Source organism: Ranitomeya imitator, chromosome 1 (assembly GCF_032444005.1).
Source record: "Ranitomeya imitator isolate aRanImi1 chromosome 1, aRanImi1.pri, whole genome shotgun sequence".
NCBI classification, from domain to species: Eukaryota; Metazoa; Chordata; class Amphibia; order Anura; family Dendrobatidae; genus Ranitomeya; species Ranitomeya imitator.
This window is the reverse complement of record NC_091282.1, coordinates 109,338,310-109,359,989: the sequence shown is the minus strand read 5'-3', so window position 1 is coordinate 109,359,989 and position 21,680 is coordinate 109,338,310.

The window sequence follows — 21,680 nt, the reverse complement described above, 5'->3', positions numbered from 1 at the left end:
TCAGGGAGAATTTAAAAGAAATCTGGCCCAGTATTACACACTAGGTTTAATGTGGCGCAAAATTTGAGACAGGTGGCACACACAGCACTGGCAATGAGGCAGAAATGCCAATCTTAATCTCCCACTATTTTTATTTTTTCAGGGAGAATTGAAAAGAAATCTTGCCCAGTATTACACACTAGGTTTAATGTGGCACACAATTTGAGACAGGTGGCACACAAAGGAGTGGCACTGAAGCAGAAATGCCAATCTTAATCTCCCACTATTTTTATTTTTCAGGGAGAATTTAAAAGAAATCTGGCCCAGTATTACACACTAGGTTTAATGTAGATCAAAATTTGAGACAGGTGGCACACATAGCACTGGCAATGAGGCAGAAATGCCAATCTTAATCTCCCACTATTTTTATTTTTTCAGGGAGAATTGAAAAGAAATCTGGCCCAGTATTACACACTAGGTTTAATGTGGCGCAAAATTTGAGACAGGTGGCACACATAGCACTGGCAATGAGGCAGAAATGCCAATCTTAATCTCCCACTATTTTTATTTTTTCAGGGAGAATTGAAAAGAAATCTGGCCCAGTATTACACACTAGGTTTAATGTGGCGCAAAATTTGAGACAGGTGGCACACACAGGAGTGGCACTGAAGCAGAAATGCCAATCTTAAGCTCCCACTACTTTTTTTTTTTTCAGGGAGAATTTAAAAGAAATCTGGCCCAGTATTACACACTAGGTTTAATGTGGCGCAAAATTTGAGACAGCTGGCACACACAGGAGTGGCACTGAAGCAGAAATGCCAATCTTAATCTCCCACTACTTTTTTTTTTTTTCAGGGAGAATTTAAAAGAAATCTGGCCCAGTATTACACACTAGGTTTAATGTGGCGCAAAATTTGAGACAGGTGGCACACACAGCACTGGCAATGATGCAGAAATGCCAATCTTAATCTCCCACTATTTTTATTTTTTCAGGGAGAATTGAAAAGAAATATGGCCCAGTATTACACACTAGGTTTAATGTGGCACACAATTTGAGACAGGTGGCACACAAAGGAGTGGCACTGAAGCAGAAATGCCAATCTTAATCTCCCACTATTTTTATTTTTCAGGGAGAATTGAAAAGAAATCTGGCCCAGTATTACACACTAGGTTTAATGTAGCGCAAAATTTGAGACAGGTGGCACACATAGCACTGGCAATGAGGCAGAAATGCCAATCTTAATCTCCCACTATTTTTATTTTTTCAGGGAGAATTGAAAAGAAATCTGGCCCAGTATTACACACTAGGTTTAATGTGGCGCAAAATTTGAGACAGGTGGCACACATAGCACTGGCAATGAGGCAGAAATGCCAATCTTAATCTCCCACTATTTTTATTTTTTCAGGGAGAATTGAAAAGAAATCTGGCCCAGTATTACACTAGGTTTAATGTGGCGCAAAATTTGAGACAGGTGGCACACACAGGAGTGGCACTGAAGCAGAAATGCCAATCTTAATCTCCCACTACTTTTTTTTTTTTCAGGGAGAATTGAAAAGAAATATGGCCCAGTATTACACACTAGGTTTAATGTGGCGCAAAATTTGAGACAGGTGGCACACACAGCACTGGCAATGAGGCAGAAATGCCAATCTTAATCTCCCACTATTTTTATTTTTTCAGGGAGAATTGAAAAGAAATCTGGCCCAGTATTACAGACTAGGTTTAATGTGGTACAAAATTTGAGACAGGTGGCACACATAGCACTGGTAATGAGGCAGAAATGCCAATCTTAATCTCCCACTATTTTTATTTTTTCAGGGAGAATTGAAAAGAAATCTGGCCCAGTATTACACACTAGGTTTAATGTGGCGCAAAATTTGAGACAGGTGGCACACACAGGAGTGGCACTGAAGCAGAAATGCCAATCTTAAGCTCCCACTACTTTTTTTTTTTTCAGGGAGAATTTAAAAGAAATCTGGCCCAGTATTACACACTAGGTTTAATGTGGCGCAAAATTTGAGACAGCTGGCACACACAGGAGTGGCACTGAAGCAGAAATGCCAATCTTAATCTCCCACTACTTTTTTTTTTTTTCAGGGACAATTTAAAAGAAATCTGGCCCAGTATTACACACTAGGTTTAATGTGGCGCAAAATTTGAGACAGGTGGCACACACAGCACTGGCAATGATGCAGAAATGCCAATCTTAATCTCCCACTATTTTTATTTTTTCAGGGAGAATTGAAAAGAAATCTGGCCCAGTATTACAGACTAGGTTTAATGTGGTGCAAAATTTGAGACAGGTGGCACACATAGCACTGGTAATGAGGCAGAAATGCCAATCTTAATCTCCCACTATTTTTATTTTTTCAGGGAGAATTGAAAAGAAATCTGGCCCAGTATTACACACTAGGTTTAATGTGGCGCAAAATTTGAGACAGGTGGCACACACAGGAGTGGCACTGAAGCAGAAATGCCAATCTTAAGCTCCCACTACTTTTTTTTTTTTTTCAGGGAGAATTTAAAAGAAATCTGGCCCAGTATTACACACTAGGTTTAATGTGGCGCAAAATTTGAGACAGGTTGCACACACAGCACTGGCAATGAGGCAGAAATGCCAATCTTAATCTCCCACTATTTTTATTTTTTCAGGGAGAATTGAAAAGAAATCTGGCCCAGTATTACACACTAGGTTTAATGTGGCGCAAAATTTGAGACAGGTGGCACACACAGCACTGGCAATGAGGCAGAAATGCCAATCTTAATCTCCCACTATTTTTATTTTTTCAGGGAGAATTGAAAAGAAATCTGGCCCAGTATTACACACTAGGTTTAATGTGGCGCAAAATTTGAGACAGGTGGCACACACAGCACTGGCAATGAGGCAGAAATGCCAATCTTAATCTCCCACTATTTTTATTTTTTCAGGGAGAATTGAAATGAAATCTGGCCCAGTATTACACACTAGGTTTAATGTGGCGCAAAATTTGAGACAGGTGGCACACACAGGAGTGGCACTGAAGCAGAAATGCCAATGTTAATCTCCCACTATTTTTTTTTTTCAGGGAGAATTTAAAAGAAATCTGGCCCAGTATTACACACTAGGTTTAATGTGGCACACAATTTGAGACAGATGCCACACACAGCACTGGCACTGAGGCAAAATTGCCAATCTTAATCTCCCACTATTTTTTTTTTATTTTTGGGAGAATTGGCAAGAAATCAGGCCCACTGTTAGGCCGGCGTCACACTAGCGAGTTTTACAGACATATGAGCACATAAAATACGTCCATAAAACACGCCTAACAAACGTCCCAATTGTTCTCTATGCCCCTGCTCCTATCTGCCGTATTTTACTGATCAGTATTATACAGCTTTCTACGGCCGTAGAAAATCGCAGCATGCTGCGTTTGTCACCGTATTGCGCAAAAAAAACGCCATTGAAAGTCTATGGAAGCCAGAAAAATACGGATTACACATGGACCAGCAGTGTGACTTGCGAGAAATACGCAGCGGTGTTAGAGAGAAAAGCCGGCAATTCAGTGCGGTGAACAGTAAAATCACACTGACAGCTTACAGTAGAATAGGTAGAATAAATGTGTACACATAGAATAGGTATATATATATATATATATATATATATAAATAGATATATATATATATATATGTTAGTGAGACACATATACAGTGGGGCAAAAAAGTATTTAGTCAGTCAGCAATAGTGCAAGTTCCACCACTTAAAAAGATGAGAGGTGTCTGTAATTTACATCATAGGTAGACCTCAACTATGGGAGACAAACTAAGAAAAAAAAAATCCAGAAAATCACATTGTCTGTTTTTTTAACATTTTATTTGCATATTATGGTGGAAAATAAGTATTTGGTCAGAAACAAAATTTCATCTCAATACTTTGTAATATATCCTTTGTTGGCAATGACAGAGGTCAAACGTTTTCTGTAAGTCTTCACAAGGTTGCCACACACTGTTGTTGGTATGTTGGCCCATTCCTCCATGCAGATCTCCTCTAGAGCAGTGATGTTTTTGGCTTTTCGCTTGGCAACACGGACTTTCAACTCCCTCCAAAGGTTTTCTATAGGGTTGAGATCTGGAGACTGGCTAGGCCACTCCAGGACCTTGAAATGCTTCTTACGAAGCCACTCCTTCGTTGCCCTGGCGGTGTGCTTTGGATCATTGTCATGTTGAAAGACCCAGCCACGTTTCATCTTCAATGCCCTTGCTGATGGAAGGAGGTTTGCACTCAAAATCTCACGATACATTGCCCCATTCATTCTTTAACAGTTAGAGCCAGAAATATTTGGACAGTGACACAAGTTTTGTTATTTTAGCTGTTTACAAAAACATGTTCAGAAATACAATTATATATATAATATGGGCTGAAAGTGCACACTCCCAGCTGCAATATGATAGTTTCCACATCCAAATTGGAGAAAGGGTTTAGGAATCATAGCTCTGTAATGCATAGCGTCCTCTTTTTCAAGGGACCAAAAGTAATTGGACAATGGACTCTAAGGGCTGCAATTAACTCTGAAGGCGTCTCCCTCGTTAACCTGTAATCAATGAAGTAGTTAAAAGGTCAGGGGTGGATTCCAGGTGTGTGGTTTTGCATTTGGAAGCTGTTGCTGTGAGCAGACAACATGCGGTCAAAGGAACTCTCAATTGAGGTGAAGCAGAACATCCTGAGGCTGAAAAAAAAGAAAAAATCCATCAGAGAGATAGCAGACATACTTGGAGTAGCAAAATCAACAGTTGGGTACATTCTGAGAAAAAGGGAATTGACTGGTGAGCTTGGGAACTCAAAAAGGCCTGGGCGTCCACGGATGACAACAGTGGTGGATGATCGCCGCATACTTAATTTGGTGAAAAAGAACCCGTTCACAACATCAACTGAAGTCCAGAATACTCTCAGTGAAGTAGGTGTATCTGTCTCTAAGTCAACAGTAAAGAGAAGACTCCATGACAGTAAATACAAAGGGTTCACATCTAGATGCAAACCATTCATCAATACCAAAAATAGACAGGCCAGAGTTAAATTTGCAGAAAAACACCTCAAGAAGCCAGCTCAGTTCTGGAAAAGTATTCTATGGACAGATGAGACAAAGATCAACCTGTACCAGAATGATGGGAAGAAAAAAGTTTGGAGAAGAAAGGGAACGGCACATGATCCAAGGCACACCACATCCTCTGTAAAACATGGTGGAGGCAACGTGATGGCATGGGCATGCATGGCTTTCAATGGCACTGGGTCACTTGTGTTTATTGATGACATAAGATCAGACAAGAGTAGCCGGATGAATTCTGAAGTGTACCGGGATATACTTTCAGCCCAGATTCAGCCAAATGCTGCAAAGTTGATTGGACGGGGCTACATAGTACAGATGGACAATGACCCCAAGCATACAGCCAAAGCTACCCAGGAGTTCATGAGTGCCAAAAAGTGGAACATTCTGCAATGGCCAAGTCAATCTCCAGATCTAAACCCAATTGAGCATGCATTTCACTTGCTCAAATCCAGACTTAAGACGGAAAGACCCACAAACAAGCAACACCTGAAGGCTGCGGCTGTAAAGGCCTGGCAAAGCATTAAGAAGGAGGAAACCCAGCGTTTGGTGATGTCCATGGGTTCCAGACTTAAGGCAGTGATTGCCTCCAAAGGATTTGCAACAAAATATTGAAAATAAAAATATTTTGTTTGGGTTATGTTTATTTGTCCAATTACTTTTGACCTCCTAAAATGTGGAGTGTTTGTAAAGAAATGTGTACAATTCCTACATTTTCTATCAGATATTTTTGTTCAACCCTTCAAATTAAACGTTACAATCTGCACTTGAATTCTGTTGTAGAGGTTTCATTTCAAATCCAATGTGGTGGCATGCAGAGCCCAAATCGCGAAACTTGTGTCACTGTCCAAATATTTCTGGCCCTAACTGTATGTACCCGGATCAGTCGTCCTGGCCCCTTTGCAGAGAAACAGCCCCAAAGCATGATGTTTCCACCACCATGCTTTACAGTAGGTATGGTGTTTGATGGATGCAACTCAGTATTCTTTTTCCTCCAAACACGACAAGTTGTGTTTCTACCAAACAGTTCCAGTTTGGTTTCATCAGACCATAGGACAATCTCCCAAAACTCCTCTGGATCATCCAAATGCTCTCTAGCAAACTTCAGACGGGCCCGGACATGTACTGGCTTTAGCAGTGGGACACGTCTGGCACTGCAGGATCTGAGTCCATGGTGGCGTAGTGTGTTACTTATGGTAGGCCTTGTTACATTGGTCCCAGCTCTCTGCAGTTCATTCACTAGGTCCCGCCGCGTGGTTCTGGGATTTTTGCTCACCGTTCTTGTGATTATTCTGACCCCACGGGGTGGGATTTTGCGTGGAACCCCAGATCGAGGGAGATTATCAGTGGTCTTGTATGTCTTCCATTTTCTAATTATTGCTCCCACTGTTGATTTCTTCACTCCAAGCTAGTTGGCTATTGCAGATTCAGTCTTCCCAGCCTGGTGCAGGGCTACAATTTTGTTTCTGGTGTCCTTTGACAGCTCTTTGGTCTTCACCATAGTGGAGTTTGGAGTCAGACTGTTTGAGGGTGTGCACAGGTGTCTTTTTATACTGATAACAAGTTTAAACAGGTGCCATTACTACAGGTAATGAGTGGGGGAAAGAGGAGACTCTTAAAGAAGAAGTTACAGGTCTGTGAGAACCAGAAATCTTGATTGTTTGTTTCTGACCAAATACTTATTTTCCACCATAATATGCAAAAAAAATGATAAAAAAACAGACAATGTGATTTTCTGGATTTTTTTTTCTCAGTTTGTCTCCCATAGTTGAGGTCTACCTATGATGTAAATTACAGACACCTCTCATCTTTTTAAGTGGTGGAACTTGCACTATTGCTGACTGACTAAATACTTTTTTGCCCCACTGTATGTATATATATTATTACTTCATACAGCGCTAGGTAGCTTTAAAGCCGGTAATTCAACCAATTCTGCTGGTTGTTCCTGGAGCGTGGGAACTTTCCTAGAAAGCTCCCAGGCTCGAGCTCATATGAGGACAACCAGCAGAGGGCGCCTCACCGCAAATGAAGGTAAATATAGGTCATTGACCTACTTTACCTTCATTCCCCGGGTTTTGCAGCCATGAGCACCGCTGCATTAACAGAGCTCCTGGCTGCAAAATATTTTAACCCCTTCAGATGGATTTACATCGTGGGACCTTACAGATTTTCGGAAGGTATGTATATTGTTGGTTTATTATTTTTTCTTTGTTACAGAGCGAGGGTCTTCAGATGGATTGAGCGTAGAATAAATTATTACAACAACCTTTGTTTTTATTTCATTAAAATAATTTTTAATAATGTGTTAGAAGTCGAGTTTCCTCTGCTGCACAGGGGGAATCTCGATCCGCATCTGCTGTGGTCTCCCATTCAGCATCGGCCGCAGTGGGGTCTGCTCAGCGGAGACGTCGCTCCCAGCGTCTCGCTGAGGCTGATTCTGTGCATAGGGTCACTACTGCCTTTCCTGGCTTTCCTATGGTACCCTGCACTGATCTGCGGCGAGCAGGCCTCTCTGGGACTAAGTCCTTATTTACACACACTGAGCATGCCCAGGGCAAGTCTCCCATTGGAGGTCGAGGGTCACATGCTCAGGTACTGCAGCGCATCCCATTGGTCCTCCAGGAAGGTCCTGAAAGGGCAAAACTTCGGTAGCAGCTTCCTGTGCTGCAACTATATAAGCTGCGCATGACCGCACGGCCATGCGCTATTATTGTCTAAACTTATGTGCTTTGCGCCAGTGTGGTCACATGTGTGTGTGTTCAGGGACCCGGCTGAAATAAGCCCCTAGAATGCTGGCTCCTCCGGCGAGGAGATTGAGTCTGAGTGTATTCAGGGATCCGGCTGAAATTAGCCCCTAGAATGCTGGCTCCTCCGGCGAGGAGTTTTGTGTATTTGCGTGACCACTGACTGCTCTCTGTTTGGGCAGTTAGCCTGTGCCTCTGTGGAGTCTAACAGGGCACACTGCTTTCCTTTCACGGCTACTCAGTGAATTAACTGAGTTAGTCTATACCGCCATATAGCTCCGCCGTTTGCTAGCAGCAGGTACTCCTGCACGGTGGACCCCGGGCTGCGAACGCACCAATATCAATAAACATCTCTATTTACTCGGTGCGTTCCGCTAGCCTTAACAGAATACTAGCGCCAGGGTCTGGCTAGCAAATGGCGGACATTCAGCAATCTTTGCGGTATATCCAGCAGCTGGAGGGTAGGTTGGCGGCTCTCGAGAGCTCAACCTCAGCTGTGGATGTTACCGCAGTTGCTGTACAGGCTGCTAGCGTGGCTGCAGCAACCTTGTCCACCGCCACCCCTGTTCCGACATTATCTCACCTCCCGCTGCCAGAAAATTTTTCTGGAAATAGCAAAACTTGTAGGGGATTCGTGAGTCAGTGCTCTATTCACCTCGAGCTCCTGGCTGCACGTTTTCCTACAGAGCGGGCTAAGGTGGGATTTATTGTGTCTCTCTTGTCGGACAGGGCGTTGGAGTGGGCTACGCCGCTGTGGGAGCGTGGTGATCATGTGGTGCAGAGTGCTCCGTTGTTCCTGAGTAGTGTTGAGCGATACCGTCCGATACTTGAAAGTATCGGTATCGGATAGTATCGGCCGATACCCTAAAAATATCGGATATCGCCGATACCGATATCCGATACCAATACAAGTCAATGGGACACCAAGTATCGGAATGTATCCTGATGGATCCCAGGGTCTGAAGGAGAGGAAACTCTCCTTCAGGCCCTGGGATCCATAGGGAGGTGTAAAATAAAGAATAAAAATAAAAAATATTGATATATTTACCTCTCCGGCGGCCCCTGAACTCAGCGCGGGTAACCGGCAGGCTTCGTTGTTCAAAATCAGCGCTTTTAGGACCTGAGAATCACGTCCCGGCTTCTGATTGGTCGCGGGCCGCCCATGTGACCGCCACGCGACCAATCACAAGCCGCGACGTCACCGCAAGCTATTGACGCGCTCATTTTTAAAAATGAGCGCGTTAATGGCTTTGAAAGACGTAGCGGCTTGTGATTGGTCGCGTGGCCGCGACCAATCACAAGCCGCGACGTCACCGCAAGCTATTGACGCGCTCATTTTTAAAAATGAGCGCGTTAATGGCTTTGAAAGACTTGTGATTGGTCGCGGCCACAGTGGAGCACGGATCGTGTATAGTGACCTCTATATACCGCCTGGTGCAGTGTGAGCAGACACTAGTGTGAACCATCCCTAGATCAGCGGTGCGGCTCTTAGGAGGAGGATGTGGGGGCTCTTAGAAGAGCCTTTGGGTGTGTGGACAGATGTGGAGGAGCGGAGTTTCCAGTCCTGGCACAGCAGACTAGCCGCTTCCTGGATCTATGGGGAAACGGCCATTATCTGCCCCAATCACTGCACAAAGTCCTCCTTCAATAGGGGCTAATTTCCAGCTATCTGCAGATTATTCTGAGGCTGAGTTCTGCGAGCGACACTCAGTGTTCACTGACAGGCTGGCGGGTGAGAGGTTAATCCCTGTCAGTGCTTCTCCTCCGCTCCAGTATGTCAGGACCCGGGAGTATACAACTAGCACGTCCCAGGCTGTGGCCGATACTACAGGCAGCCGCACGAGGGATAAAAATGAGCGCGTTAATGGCTTTGAAAGACATAGCGGCTTGTGATTGGTCGCGGCCACGTGACCAATCACAAGCCGCTACGTCTTTCAAAGCCATTAACGCGCTCATTTTTAAAAATGAGCGCGTCAATAGCTTGCGGTGACGTGGCGGCTTGTGATTGGTCGCGGCCACGCGACCAATCACAAGCCGTTACGTCTTTCAAAGCCATTAACGCGCTCATTTTTAAAAATGAGCGCGTCAATAGCTTGCGGTGACGTCGCGGCTTGTGATTGGTCGCGTGGCGGTCACATGGGCGGCCCGCGACCAATCAGAAGCCGGGACGTGATTCTCAGGTCCTAAAAACGCTGATTTTGAACAACGAAGCCTGCCGGTTACCCGCGCTGAGTCCAGGGGCCGCCGGAGAGGTAAATATATCAATATTTTTTATTTTAATTCTTTATTTTACAGATCCCTATGTATCCGATACCGATACCCGATACCACAAAAGTATCGGATCTCGGTATCGGAATTCCGATACCGCAAGTATCGGCCGATACCCGATACTTGCGGTATCGGAATGCTCAACACTATTCCTGAGCACTCTGAAACAGGTCTTTTTAGGACCTCAAGTCACCCATGACACAGTGCTCCAACTACTGGCATTAACTCAGGGTGAGTCCTTGGTCAGCCATTTTTCCGTCCGCTTCCGTACTTTAGCTTCCGAGCTGGAGTGGTCGGATAATGCCCTTATCCCCATATTTTGGAGGGGCCTGGCTGACCACGTTAAGGACGCTCTGGCCACTAGGGAGATTCCTGCCACACTGGAGGAGTTAATAACTGTCTCTACTCGTATTGACCTCCGTTTTAACGAGCGGAGGTTGGAGTGAGCCCAGTGTAGGCAGAGGTTTCGGCTGGCTCCCACCTTCGCCAAACCTTTGGAATCTCCAGTCCAGGCATCCGAGTCACATGAGGCCTTAGAGGTGACACGAGCGGGATCCAAGTCTCAGTCCGCCCGTGCACATAAGGTCCGTCATGTTTGCCAGCAGTCAGGACATCTTGCCTCCAAGGGTCCTCAGCGGTCGGGGAAACGTCAGCGTCTAGTGGCAGTTGGAGGAGGTACACTAGACACGGCGACGTTTGCCTCAAAGTTGTCCTTCAAGGGGACAATTACCATAGGCTCATCCACTCTTATGGTCGAGCTATGCGTGGATTCTGGGGCAGAGGGTAACTTTATGTCTTCCGCTTTTGCCCAGCGTCACGCAATACCCTTGGTGATGCTCGCCAAGCCAGTAACAGTTCGAGTGGTAAATGGGTCAACACTACCTTCACAGATTACCCACCAAACCATTCCTTTCACGCTATCTGTGTCTCCATCACATCAGGAGATAATCTCCCTATTAGTCATTCCTGAGGGAATTGATGAGGTCATAGTAACATAGTAACATAGTAACATAGTTAGTAAGGCCGAAAAAAGACATTTGTCCATCCAGTTCAGCCTATATTCCATCATAATAAATACCCAGATCTACGTCCTTCTACAGAACCTAATAATTGTATGATACAATATTGTTCTGCTCCAGGAAGACATCCAGGCCTCTCTTGAACCCCTCGACTGAGTTCGCCATCACCACCTCCTCAGGCAAGCAATTCCAGATTCTCACTGCCCTAACATTAAAGAATCCTCTTCTATGTTGGTGGAAAAACCTTCTCTCCTCCAGACGCAAAGAATGCCCCCTTGTGCCCGTCACCTTCCTTGGTATAAACAGATCCTCAGCGAGATATTTGTATTGTCCCCTTATATACTTATACATGGTTATTAGATCGCCCCTCAGTCGTCTTTTTTCTAGACTAAATAATCCTAATTTCGCTAATCTATCTGGGTATTGTAGTTCTCCCATCCCCTTTATTAATTTTGTTGCCCTCCTTTGTACTCTCTCTAGTTCCATTATATCCTTCCTGAGCACCGATGCCCAAAACTGGACACAGTACTCCATGTGCGGTCTAACTAGGGATTTGTACAGAGGCAGTATAATGTTCTCATCATGTGTATCCAGACCTCTTTTAATGCACCCCATGATCCTGTTTGCCTTGGCAGCTGCTGCCTGGCACTGGCTGCTCCAGGTAAGTTTATCATTAACTAGGATCCCCAAGTCCTTCTCCCTGTCAGATTTACCCAGTGGTTTCCCATTCAGTGTGTAATGGTGATATTGATTCCTTCTTCCCATGTGTATAACCTTACATTTATCATTGTTAAACCTCATCTGCCACCTTTCAGCCCAAGTTTCCAACTTATCCAGATCCATCTGTAGCAGAATACTATCTTCTCTTGTATTAACTGCTTTACATAGTTTTGTATCATCTGCAAATATTGATATTTTACTGTGTAAACCTTCTACCAGATCATTAATGAATATGTTGAAGAGAACAGGTCCCAATACTGACCCCTGCGGTACCCCACTGGTGAGGTCCTGTTGGGGATACCATGGCTTCGCTACCATTCTCCTCATATTGAGTGGTCCTCTGGGAGAATTTTGGGATGGAGTAAATCCTGCGAGGGTAGATGTCATAGGGAGTGCGTTCAGGTTGCTACTACACAGGTACCCGCAGATCTTTCCTCTCTCCCCAAGCACTATTGGCCCTATGCAGACGTGTTCTCCAAAAGAGCTGCGGAGACCCTTCCGCCTCACCGCCCCTATGACTGTCCTATTGACCTCTTGCCTGGTGCTGAGCCTCCCCGGGGTCGAGTCTATCCGTTATCTCTCCCGGAGACGGAGGCAATGTCCCAGTACATCCAAGAGAATCTGGCAAGAGGATTCATTAGGAAGTCAGTGTCACCGGCAGGGGCTGGGTTCTTCTTCGTACAGAAGAAGACTGGAGACTTACGTCCATGCATAGACTACAGGGGTCTTAACGACATCACCATTAAGAACAAGTACCCATTACCCCTGATATCTGAGCTTTTTGATAGGCTACGGGGAGCAAGGGTATTTACAAAGTTAGATCTGCGGGGTGCTTACAACCTGATTCGCATCCGTGAGGGGGATGAATGGAAGACGGCTTTTAACACCAGGGATGGGCACTATGAATATCTGGTGATGCCCTTCGGGCTCTGTAATGCCCCAGCCGTTTTCCAAGACTTTGTGAATGACATCTTCCGGGATATGCTCACCACCTCGGTCGTAGTCTATCTGGATGATATTCTCATCTACTCTCCAGATATTGACTCCCATCGGAGAGATGTTCGCAAAGTCTTCGACCTCTTACGGGCAAACTCCCTCTACGCCAAGTTGGAGAAGTGTGTGTTTGAGCAGGAGTCCTTGCCTTTCCTTGGTTATATCATCTCTGCCCAGGGTTTGGCTATGGATCCTGCCAAGCTACAGGCTGTAATGGACTGGCAGGAACCCCATTCTCTTAAAGCGGTACAGCGCTTTATGGGGTTCATTAATTACTATCGCCAGTTCATTCCACACTTCTCAACTTTGGTAGCTCCCTTGGTTGCCCTCACCAAGAAGGGAGCAAATCCCAAGTTGTGGTCAGAGGAGGTCTCCAAGGCTTTTCTCTCGATTAAGTCACACTTCGCTAGCGCTCCCATCCTACATCGCCCCGATGTAGATAAACCATTTATCTTGGAGGTGGATGCCTCATCCGTTGGTGCTGGAGCAGTCCTTTTCCAAAAGGATGCTCAAGGTCGGAAGCATCCTTGCTTCTTCTTCTCCAAGACCTTCACACCAGCGGAGAGGAATTATTCCATCGGGGACAGGGAGTTGCTAGCCATGAAGTTGGCTTTTTCAGAGTGGAGACACCTCTTGGAGGGAGCTCGCTTTCCCTTCCAAGTCTTCACTGATCACAAGAACTTGGTGTATATACAGACGGCCCAGCGGCTGAATTCTCGCCAGGCTAGATGGTCCCTGTTCTTCTCCCGGTTCCATTTTACTCTCCATTTTCTCTCCGGGGAGAAGAACGTTCGTGCCGACGCTCTCTCCTGCTCCGTAGTGTCATCTGAGGAGGAGGAGGAGGAGCCTCGGCTTATTGTCTCTTCTGAGAGCCTGAGAACTGTAGCTCCGGTTTCGCTAGAGTCTGTGCCCCCAGGCAAGACTTTCGTGCCAGCTAACTTGCGACCGGAGGTTCTCTCTTGGGCTCACTCCTCCAGAGTGGGTGGGCATTTTGGGACCAAGAGGACATCTGAGCTTTTGGCGAGAACATACTGGTGGCCGCATATGGCCCGAGATGTCAGGGACTATATTCAGGCGTGCGTTTCTTGCGCCCAGAATCGGTCTCCTCGGCAACGGCCTGCTGGGTTGCTTTACCCTCTACCGGTGGCAGACAGGCCCTGGGAGATGGTCGGGATGGACTTTGTGGTGGGCTTACCCAAGTCGCGTGGCTGCTCCGTTATTTGGGTTGTCACCGACCATTTCTCTAAGATGGTGCATTTGGGGCCGCTTCCTCGGTTACCTTCTGCACGGGCCTTGGCGGTGTTGTTCATTAAGCACATTTTCCGATTACATGGTATGCCTGATAAGATTGTCAGCGATCGGGGTCCCCAGTTCGCGTCTCGGTTTTGGAGAGAGCTCTGCCGTTTACTCAGCATAGAGTTGAACCTCTCCTCTGCATATCATCCCGAGACGAATGGGTTGGTGGAGAGAACCAACCAGACTCTGGTGACATATTTGCGACATTTCGTCTCTGCTAGGCAGGATGACTGGGCATCTTTGCTACCTTGGGCGGAATTTGCCTTGAACAACGCCGAAGCCGATTCCACTGGCCAGACTCCTTTCCTCCTTAATTACGGCCAGCATCCGCGTGTCCCTGTGCCCATGCCCGTGTCATCCACCGATTCTAGGGTGGCAGACTGGGCGGTGGAGGCACGTGACATCTGTGACCGCACACATGATGCCATCTGGGCCTCCAAGGAGAGAATGAGGGTTTCGGCTGATACACATCGGCGTCCCGCTCCGGTCTTTGCTCCTGGCGACTTAGTGTGGCTCTCCGCCCGTAACATCAGGCTGCGAGTTGAGTCCACTAAGTTTGCTCCTCGCTACATTGGCCCGTTTAAGGTTCTGGAACAGGTCAACCCTGTGGTCTACCATTTGGCTATTCCTCCACGCCTTGGTATCACCGATACTTTTCACGTTTCCCTCTTAAAGCCCGTTCGTTTGTCCCGGTTTTCTGAGTCATCTGCTGGGACATCGGGTTCATCCATGGATGAGTTTGAGGTGAATGCTATTGTGGGGTGCAAGGTGGTACGTGGCAAGAAATTTTAACTGGTGGACTAGAAGGGTCACGGCCCAGAGGATAGAACCTGGGAGCCTGTGGAGCACATTCAGGCTCCGCTGCTTATTGCAGCTTTTGAGCGTAGCGAGGCTCAAGGAGGGGGGGGGGGGCCCTAGGAGGGGGGGGTAATGTTAGGAGTCGAGTTTCCTCTGCAGCACAGGGGGAATCTCGATCCGTGTCTGCTGCGGTCTCCCATTCAGCATCGGCCGCAGTGGGGTCTGCTCAGCGGAGACGTCGCTCCCAGTGTCTCGCTGAGGCTGATTCTGTGCATAGGGTCACTACTGCCTTTCCTGGCTTTCCTATGGTACCCTGCACTGATCTGCGGCGAGCAGGCCTCTCTGGGACTAAGTCCTTATTTACACACACTGAGCATGCCCAGGGCAAGGTCTCCCATTGGAGGTCGAGGGTCACATGCTCAGGTACTGCAGCGCATCCCATTGGTCCTCCAGGAAGGTCCTGAAAGGGCAAAACTTCGGTAGCAGCTTCCTGTGCTGCAACTATATAAGCTGCGCATGACCGCACGGCCATGCGCTAGTATTGTCTAAACTTATGTGCTTTGCGCCAGTGTGGTCACATGTGTGTGTGTTCAGGGACCCGGCTGAAATAAGCCCCTAGAATGCTGGCTCCTCCGGCGAGGAGATTGAGTCTGAGTGTATTCAGGGACCCGGCTGAAATAAGCCCCTAGAATGCTGGCTCCTCCGGCGAGGAGTTTTGTGTGTTTGTGTGACCACTGACTGCTCTCTGTTTGGGCAGTTAGCCTGTGCCTCTGTGGAGTCTAACAGGGCACAGTGCTTTCCTTTCACGGCTACTCAGTGAATTAACTGAGTTAGTCTATACCGCCATATAGCTCCGCCGTTTGCTAGCAGCAGGTACTCCTGCACGGTGGACCCCGGGCTGCGAACGCACCAATATCAATAAACATCTCTATTTACTCGGTGCGTTCCGCTAGCCTTAACATAATGTGTTTGTGCTTTTTTATAACCCTTTACTAGTATTGGATTAATAATGGATAGGTGTCATAATTGACGCCTCTCCATTATTAATTTGGCTTAATGTCACCTTACAATAGCAAGGTGGCATTAACCCTTCATTACCCCATATCCCACCGCTACACGGGAATGGGAAGAGAGTGGCCAAGTGCCAGAATAGGCGCATCTTCCAGATGTGCCTTTTCTGGGGTGGCTGGGGGCAGATGTTTTTAGGAAGGGGGGGGCCAATAACCGTGGACCCTCTCCAGGCTATTAATATCTGCCCTCAGTCACTGGCTTTACTACTCTGGCGGAGAAAATTGCGTGGGAGCCCACGCCAATTTTTTCCGCCATTTAACCCTTTAATTTAGTAGCTAGAACGGCCAAATTTTGCATATACACACTACTAACATTAGTAGTGTGGAATATGCAAAAAAAATGGTGATATGAGATGGTTTACTGTATGTAAACCATGTCTCATATCATGTCGGGTTTAGGAAGGAGATAGCAAAAGCCGGTAATTGAATTACCGGCTTTAAAGCTATCTAGCGTTGTATGAAGTAATGATATATATACATATATGTGTCTACTGACATATATATATATATATATATATATATATATATATATATATATATACAGTATATATGTTTTTTTTTTTTTAAACATGGATCCCTTGTATAGCCGTATGTCGGTTTTGCAAGCCTGTGAGAAAAACACGCAGTACGGATGCCATACGGATTACATACGGAGGATGCCATGCGCAAAATACGCTGATACACCCTGCCTATGGAGGAGCTACGGACCACTATTTTGGTGACTTTTCAGCGTATTACGGCCGTAATATACGGACCGTATTGTCTTACGCTGAGTGTGACGCCGGCCTTAGACTGTATGTTTTCTGTGCCAGAAAATGAGACACAGATGCCACACACAGGACTGCCACTGATACAGATTTGCCAATTTTAATCTGCACCTTTTTTTTTCTTTTTCCTTTAGGGAGACTAGTGAATAAATCTGGGCCACTGTATTAGAGTATATTTTCTGTGGCAGAAAGTGGCTTGAAGAGATATAACGAAACATAAAAAAAAAAAAAAAGGAACTGTCCTACAATTACTATCACCCTGGAGTAATCTCAGCCAGGTATGGCAGGCAGCAATAACAAGGAGTGGACTGCTGCACAAAAAAGTCAAAAGTGTGGACAAACAAACAAGATAGCTGTGCAGAAAGGAAGGAGCAACAGGATTTGTGCTTTGAAAAAAGCAGTTGGTTTGCACAGCGGCGTACACACAGCAATGCAGCTATCAGGGAGCCTTCTGGGGCAGCCCAATGAGCTACAGCGCTGAGGAAAAAAAAATGTAGCTTCCACTGTCCCTGCAAACAAAAGGTGGTGTTGGGCTGTGGAAATCGCTACAGCACTAGCGGTTTGGGGGTTAATGGACCCTGCCTAACGCTATCCCTGCTTCTGACGAAGCGGCAGCAACCTCTCCCTATGCTCAGATCAGCAGCAGTAAGATGGCGGTCGGCGGGAACGCCCCTTTATAGCCCCTGTGACGCTGCAGACAGCAAGCCAATCACTGCAATGCCCTTCTCTAAGATGGTGGGGACTGAGACCTATGTCATCACGCTGCCCACACTCTGCGTCCACCTTCATTGGCTGAGAAATGGCGCTTTTCGCATCATTGAAACGCGACTTTGGCGCGAAAGTCACGTACCGCATGACCGACCCCACACAGGGATCGGGTCGGGTTTCATGAAATCCGACTTTGCCAAAAGTCGGCGACTTATGAAAATGAACGACCCGTTTCGCTCAACCCTAGTCAGACCTAAGCGATCACCTATCCTGTGGAGTTCATGGATCATTTTTTGTTTTATCCAAAGAATCCCATTAATGTAAACTAAAGTAATTATACATCCCAGTTATGGGGGCGCACAGTAGATGTGCAGGAGCCCCCTGTGTTTTACAGTCGATGCTCCACTATAATGGGGATAACGACTTACAGATATTTGCATATTGCTGTAGGGTGAGCCCCTAGAGTCCATTCCGCCTGTGGGCCCCAGACACCCCAGTCCGACCCTGGATCTGTACAGCATCTTCCTGTATGGAAAATTTACATAGTAAGCATTTTTACAAGCAGTGAAGGTGCATTTTCATATGAGTTTCTGGCAAACTCCCAAAAATGACTGAAAAGGATCCTATGATGCGACGGCATGCTCACATGACCTCTTCTCAGCTGAACTGTTTCTAATTAGCATATTTTATGCTAAAAAAAACTTCACATTGCCAAGTATAGACCGGCATTCCTCTGCCTGTGATTCCTAAAATGTTGCATAGTGAAATCCCATCATTCGGCCTTCAGAGTATGCTAGATTTTACGTTTTTCAATCTGCCTGAGAGCCACATATTGGGCATCACTAGAATCGATTGCTAAATAAATAAATAGTAGTTAAATCATTTTCATATATATTTAGACTGGCTGGGATAGCACGCGCGAGGGTTCGCGTGTGCAAAAGATTTTAAGTGCAACAGTTTAAAGTGCTTGGCAGTTAGAAAATGGCATTGAAGCTGATGTTTCTTTCTTCTCTTCATCTCTTAGGTATTTTATCCATCCATCCATTTATGTGCTGACTGCAAGTGTGAACTGAACCATATTTAGCAAGCTTCGCACATGGTATTATATCCATCCATCCATCCATTTATGTGCTGACTGCAAGTGTGAGCTGAACCACATTTAGCAAGCTTTGCACATGGTATTATATCCATCCATCCATCCATTTATGTGCTGACTGCAAGTGTGAGCTGAACCATATTTAGCAAGCTTCGCACATGGTATTATATCCATCCATCCATCCATTTATGTGCTGACTGCAAGTGTGAGCTGAACCACATTTAGCAAGCTTTGCACATGGTATTTTATCCATCCATCCATCCATTTATGTGCTGACTGCAAGTGTGAGCTGAACCATATTTAGCAAGCTTTACACATGGTATTTTATCCATCCATCCATCCATTTGTGTGCTGACTGCAAGTGTGAACTGAACCATATTTAGCAAGCTTTACACATGGTATTTTATCCATCCATCCATCCATTTGTGTGCTGACTGCAAGTGTGAACTGAACCATATTTAGCAAGCTTTACACATGGTATTTTATCCATCCATCCATCCATTTATGTGCTGACTGCAAGTGTGAACTGAACCATATTTAGCAAGCTTTGCACATGGTATTTTATCCATCCATCCATCCATCCATTTGTGTGCTGACTGCAAGTGTGAACTGAACCATATTTAGCAAGCTTTACACATGGTATTTTATCCATCCATCCATCCATTTGTGTGCTGACTGCAAGTGTGAACTGAACCATATTTAGCAAGCTTTACACATGGTATTTTATCCATCCATCCATCCATTTATGTGCTGACTGCAAGTGTGAACTGAACCATATTTAGCAAGCTTTGCACATGGTATTTTATCCATCCATCCATCCATTTGTGTGCTGACTGCAAGTGTGAACTGAACCATATTTAGCAAGCTTGGCACATGGTATTTTACCCATCACTCCTGTGTTTTTTTTTTCCTTTTGTCCCACTGCTTTATGGCCTTGATCAGCATTGTTTGTTTACCCTCCATAGTAATGCCTGCTCTGGCCTTATGCTAATTGGTTAATTGCTGATTGTGACCATTTGGTTCCTGATGCTAGCAGTTACTCTATTTCATGTATATTTAGTCTGTCTGGGATAGCACACGCGTGGGTTCGCATGTGCAACAGTTTAAAGTGCTTGGCAGTTAGAAAATGGCAGTTGGACAGGGCAGGAGACAGGTAAGGTGCAGAAGTTTTTCAGTCATACTACATTATGCATTTATCATATCAATCTGCTACTCATTTGCTTTTACTTCTGCTTTCTCACAACTCACTTGCCCTTTAACACATTCTGGGCACTCTCTATATATCCAGCCCTCCCTTCTCCCCTCACCCATGTATAACTCTGAGGCTCTACTGACATTTCTTACCCACTCCAAACCAGCCGCTACCTCCATGCAGCACTCAAAATGTTCATACAAATCATCCTCCAACCCTGGGCCACCCTCCACCAGCATACATTACTCTCCTCCAGCTACATATAGAAACCCTGCTAATATTATTGACATTCAGTGCATGCCTTCTCCTATCACTTTCCACTGTGCTCTCAGGAATGCATGGTCTGTGTGTAACAAACTAACTTACATTCATGATCTTTTCCTCTCTAATTCCCTTAACCTTCTGGCTATTACAGAAACCTGGATCCAGCATTCAGACACCACCGACGCTGACACACTCTCGTTTGGTGGGCTGAAATTTTCACATACCACCAGACCCGAGAACAGACAGGGTGGAGGTGTTGGTTTGCTCCTTTCATCACAATGTGCTTTCCAGGTCATCCCCCGGGTTCCCTCACTCATATTTCCTTCCTTTGAAGTCCACGCCATCAGACTCTTTAAGCCCTTCTACTTGCGAGTGACAGTTGTTTATCACCCTCCAAGCTCCTCCCGCCAGTTTCTAGACCACTTAGCAACCTGGCTTACACACTTTCTATCCTGTAACATCCCGCCCTCATCATGGGAGACTTTAACATCCCCATCAATGATCCCCTCTCCCAATCTGCCTCTCATGTTCTTTCTCTAACTTCTTCATTTGGTCTCTCACAGTTTACTAATTCTCCTACGCATGAGGACGGGAATAATCTGGACCTGGTTTTCTCCCATCCCGGCTCGCTGCACGACTGTACTAACTCCCCTCTCCCACTCTCGGACCACAACCTTCTTTCCTTCTCTGTCAAGAATTGTCTCCTCACCCGGGACACCCCCACTTACCACACTTATTGGAATACACATACCATTAATACCCAGCAGCTTGTGGACAATCGCCACACATCTCTAGCCCCATCTCCTCCCTCTCCTGTCCAGACTTAGCATTGTCACACTTCAATAATACACTGAAGAATGCCCTAGATAAAGCAGCACCTTCTACATGCAGAAAGACCCGACACAGACAATGACAGCCCTGGCACACTATGCAAACACGCTTTCTTCAGCGTTGCTCAAGGTGTGACAAGCGGCAGTGGAGAAAATCTCTCTTAACAGAAGATTACATCCACTATAAGTTCATGCTCAAAACCTATAACTCTGCCCTTTATCTGGCCAAACAATCCTACTTCACCACCCTCATCACCTCACTATCCAACAACCCAAAACAACTTTTTGAAACATTAAACTCCCTCCTGAAACCTAAAGTACAGGCCCCCATCACCAACCTCAGCGGTGAGGATCTGGCCACTTATTTCTTAGAAGTAATCAACCACATCCATGAGAATATCTCAGCGCATTCTCCTCAGTGCCTGGATCCCCTTCCCTGCCACACCTCAAGTGTCATGATCCCAATGGCAGGGGATCACAAAAGGACAAGCACAAAAAACAAAACAAGCTCTAGGGTGATGGAAACTGAGATGACCGCGATCCTGAACCTAAACACACAACTAGCTGTAGCCGGGGAACGTGCCTACGATGATTCCTAGACGTCTCGCGCCAGCCGAAGGACTAACTTCCCCTATTAGAAGAAACACAGACCTCTCTTGCCTCCAGAGAAACACCCCACAGAAATAGCAGCCCCCCACATGTAATGACGGTGAAATGAGAGGAAAGCACATACGTAGTTATGAAAAAAGATTCAGCAAAATGAGGTCCGCTAAAGCTAGATAGCAGAGGATACAAAAGTGAACTGCGTGGTCAGCGAAAAACCCTACAAAAAAACCATCCTGAAATTACTTGAACTC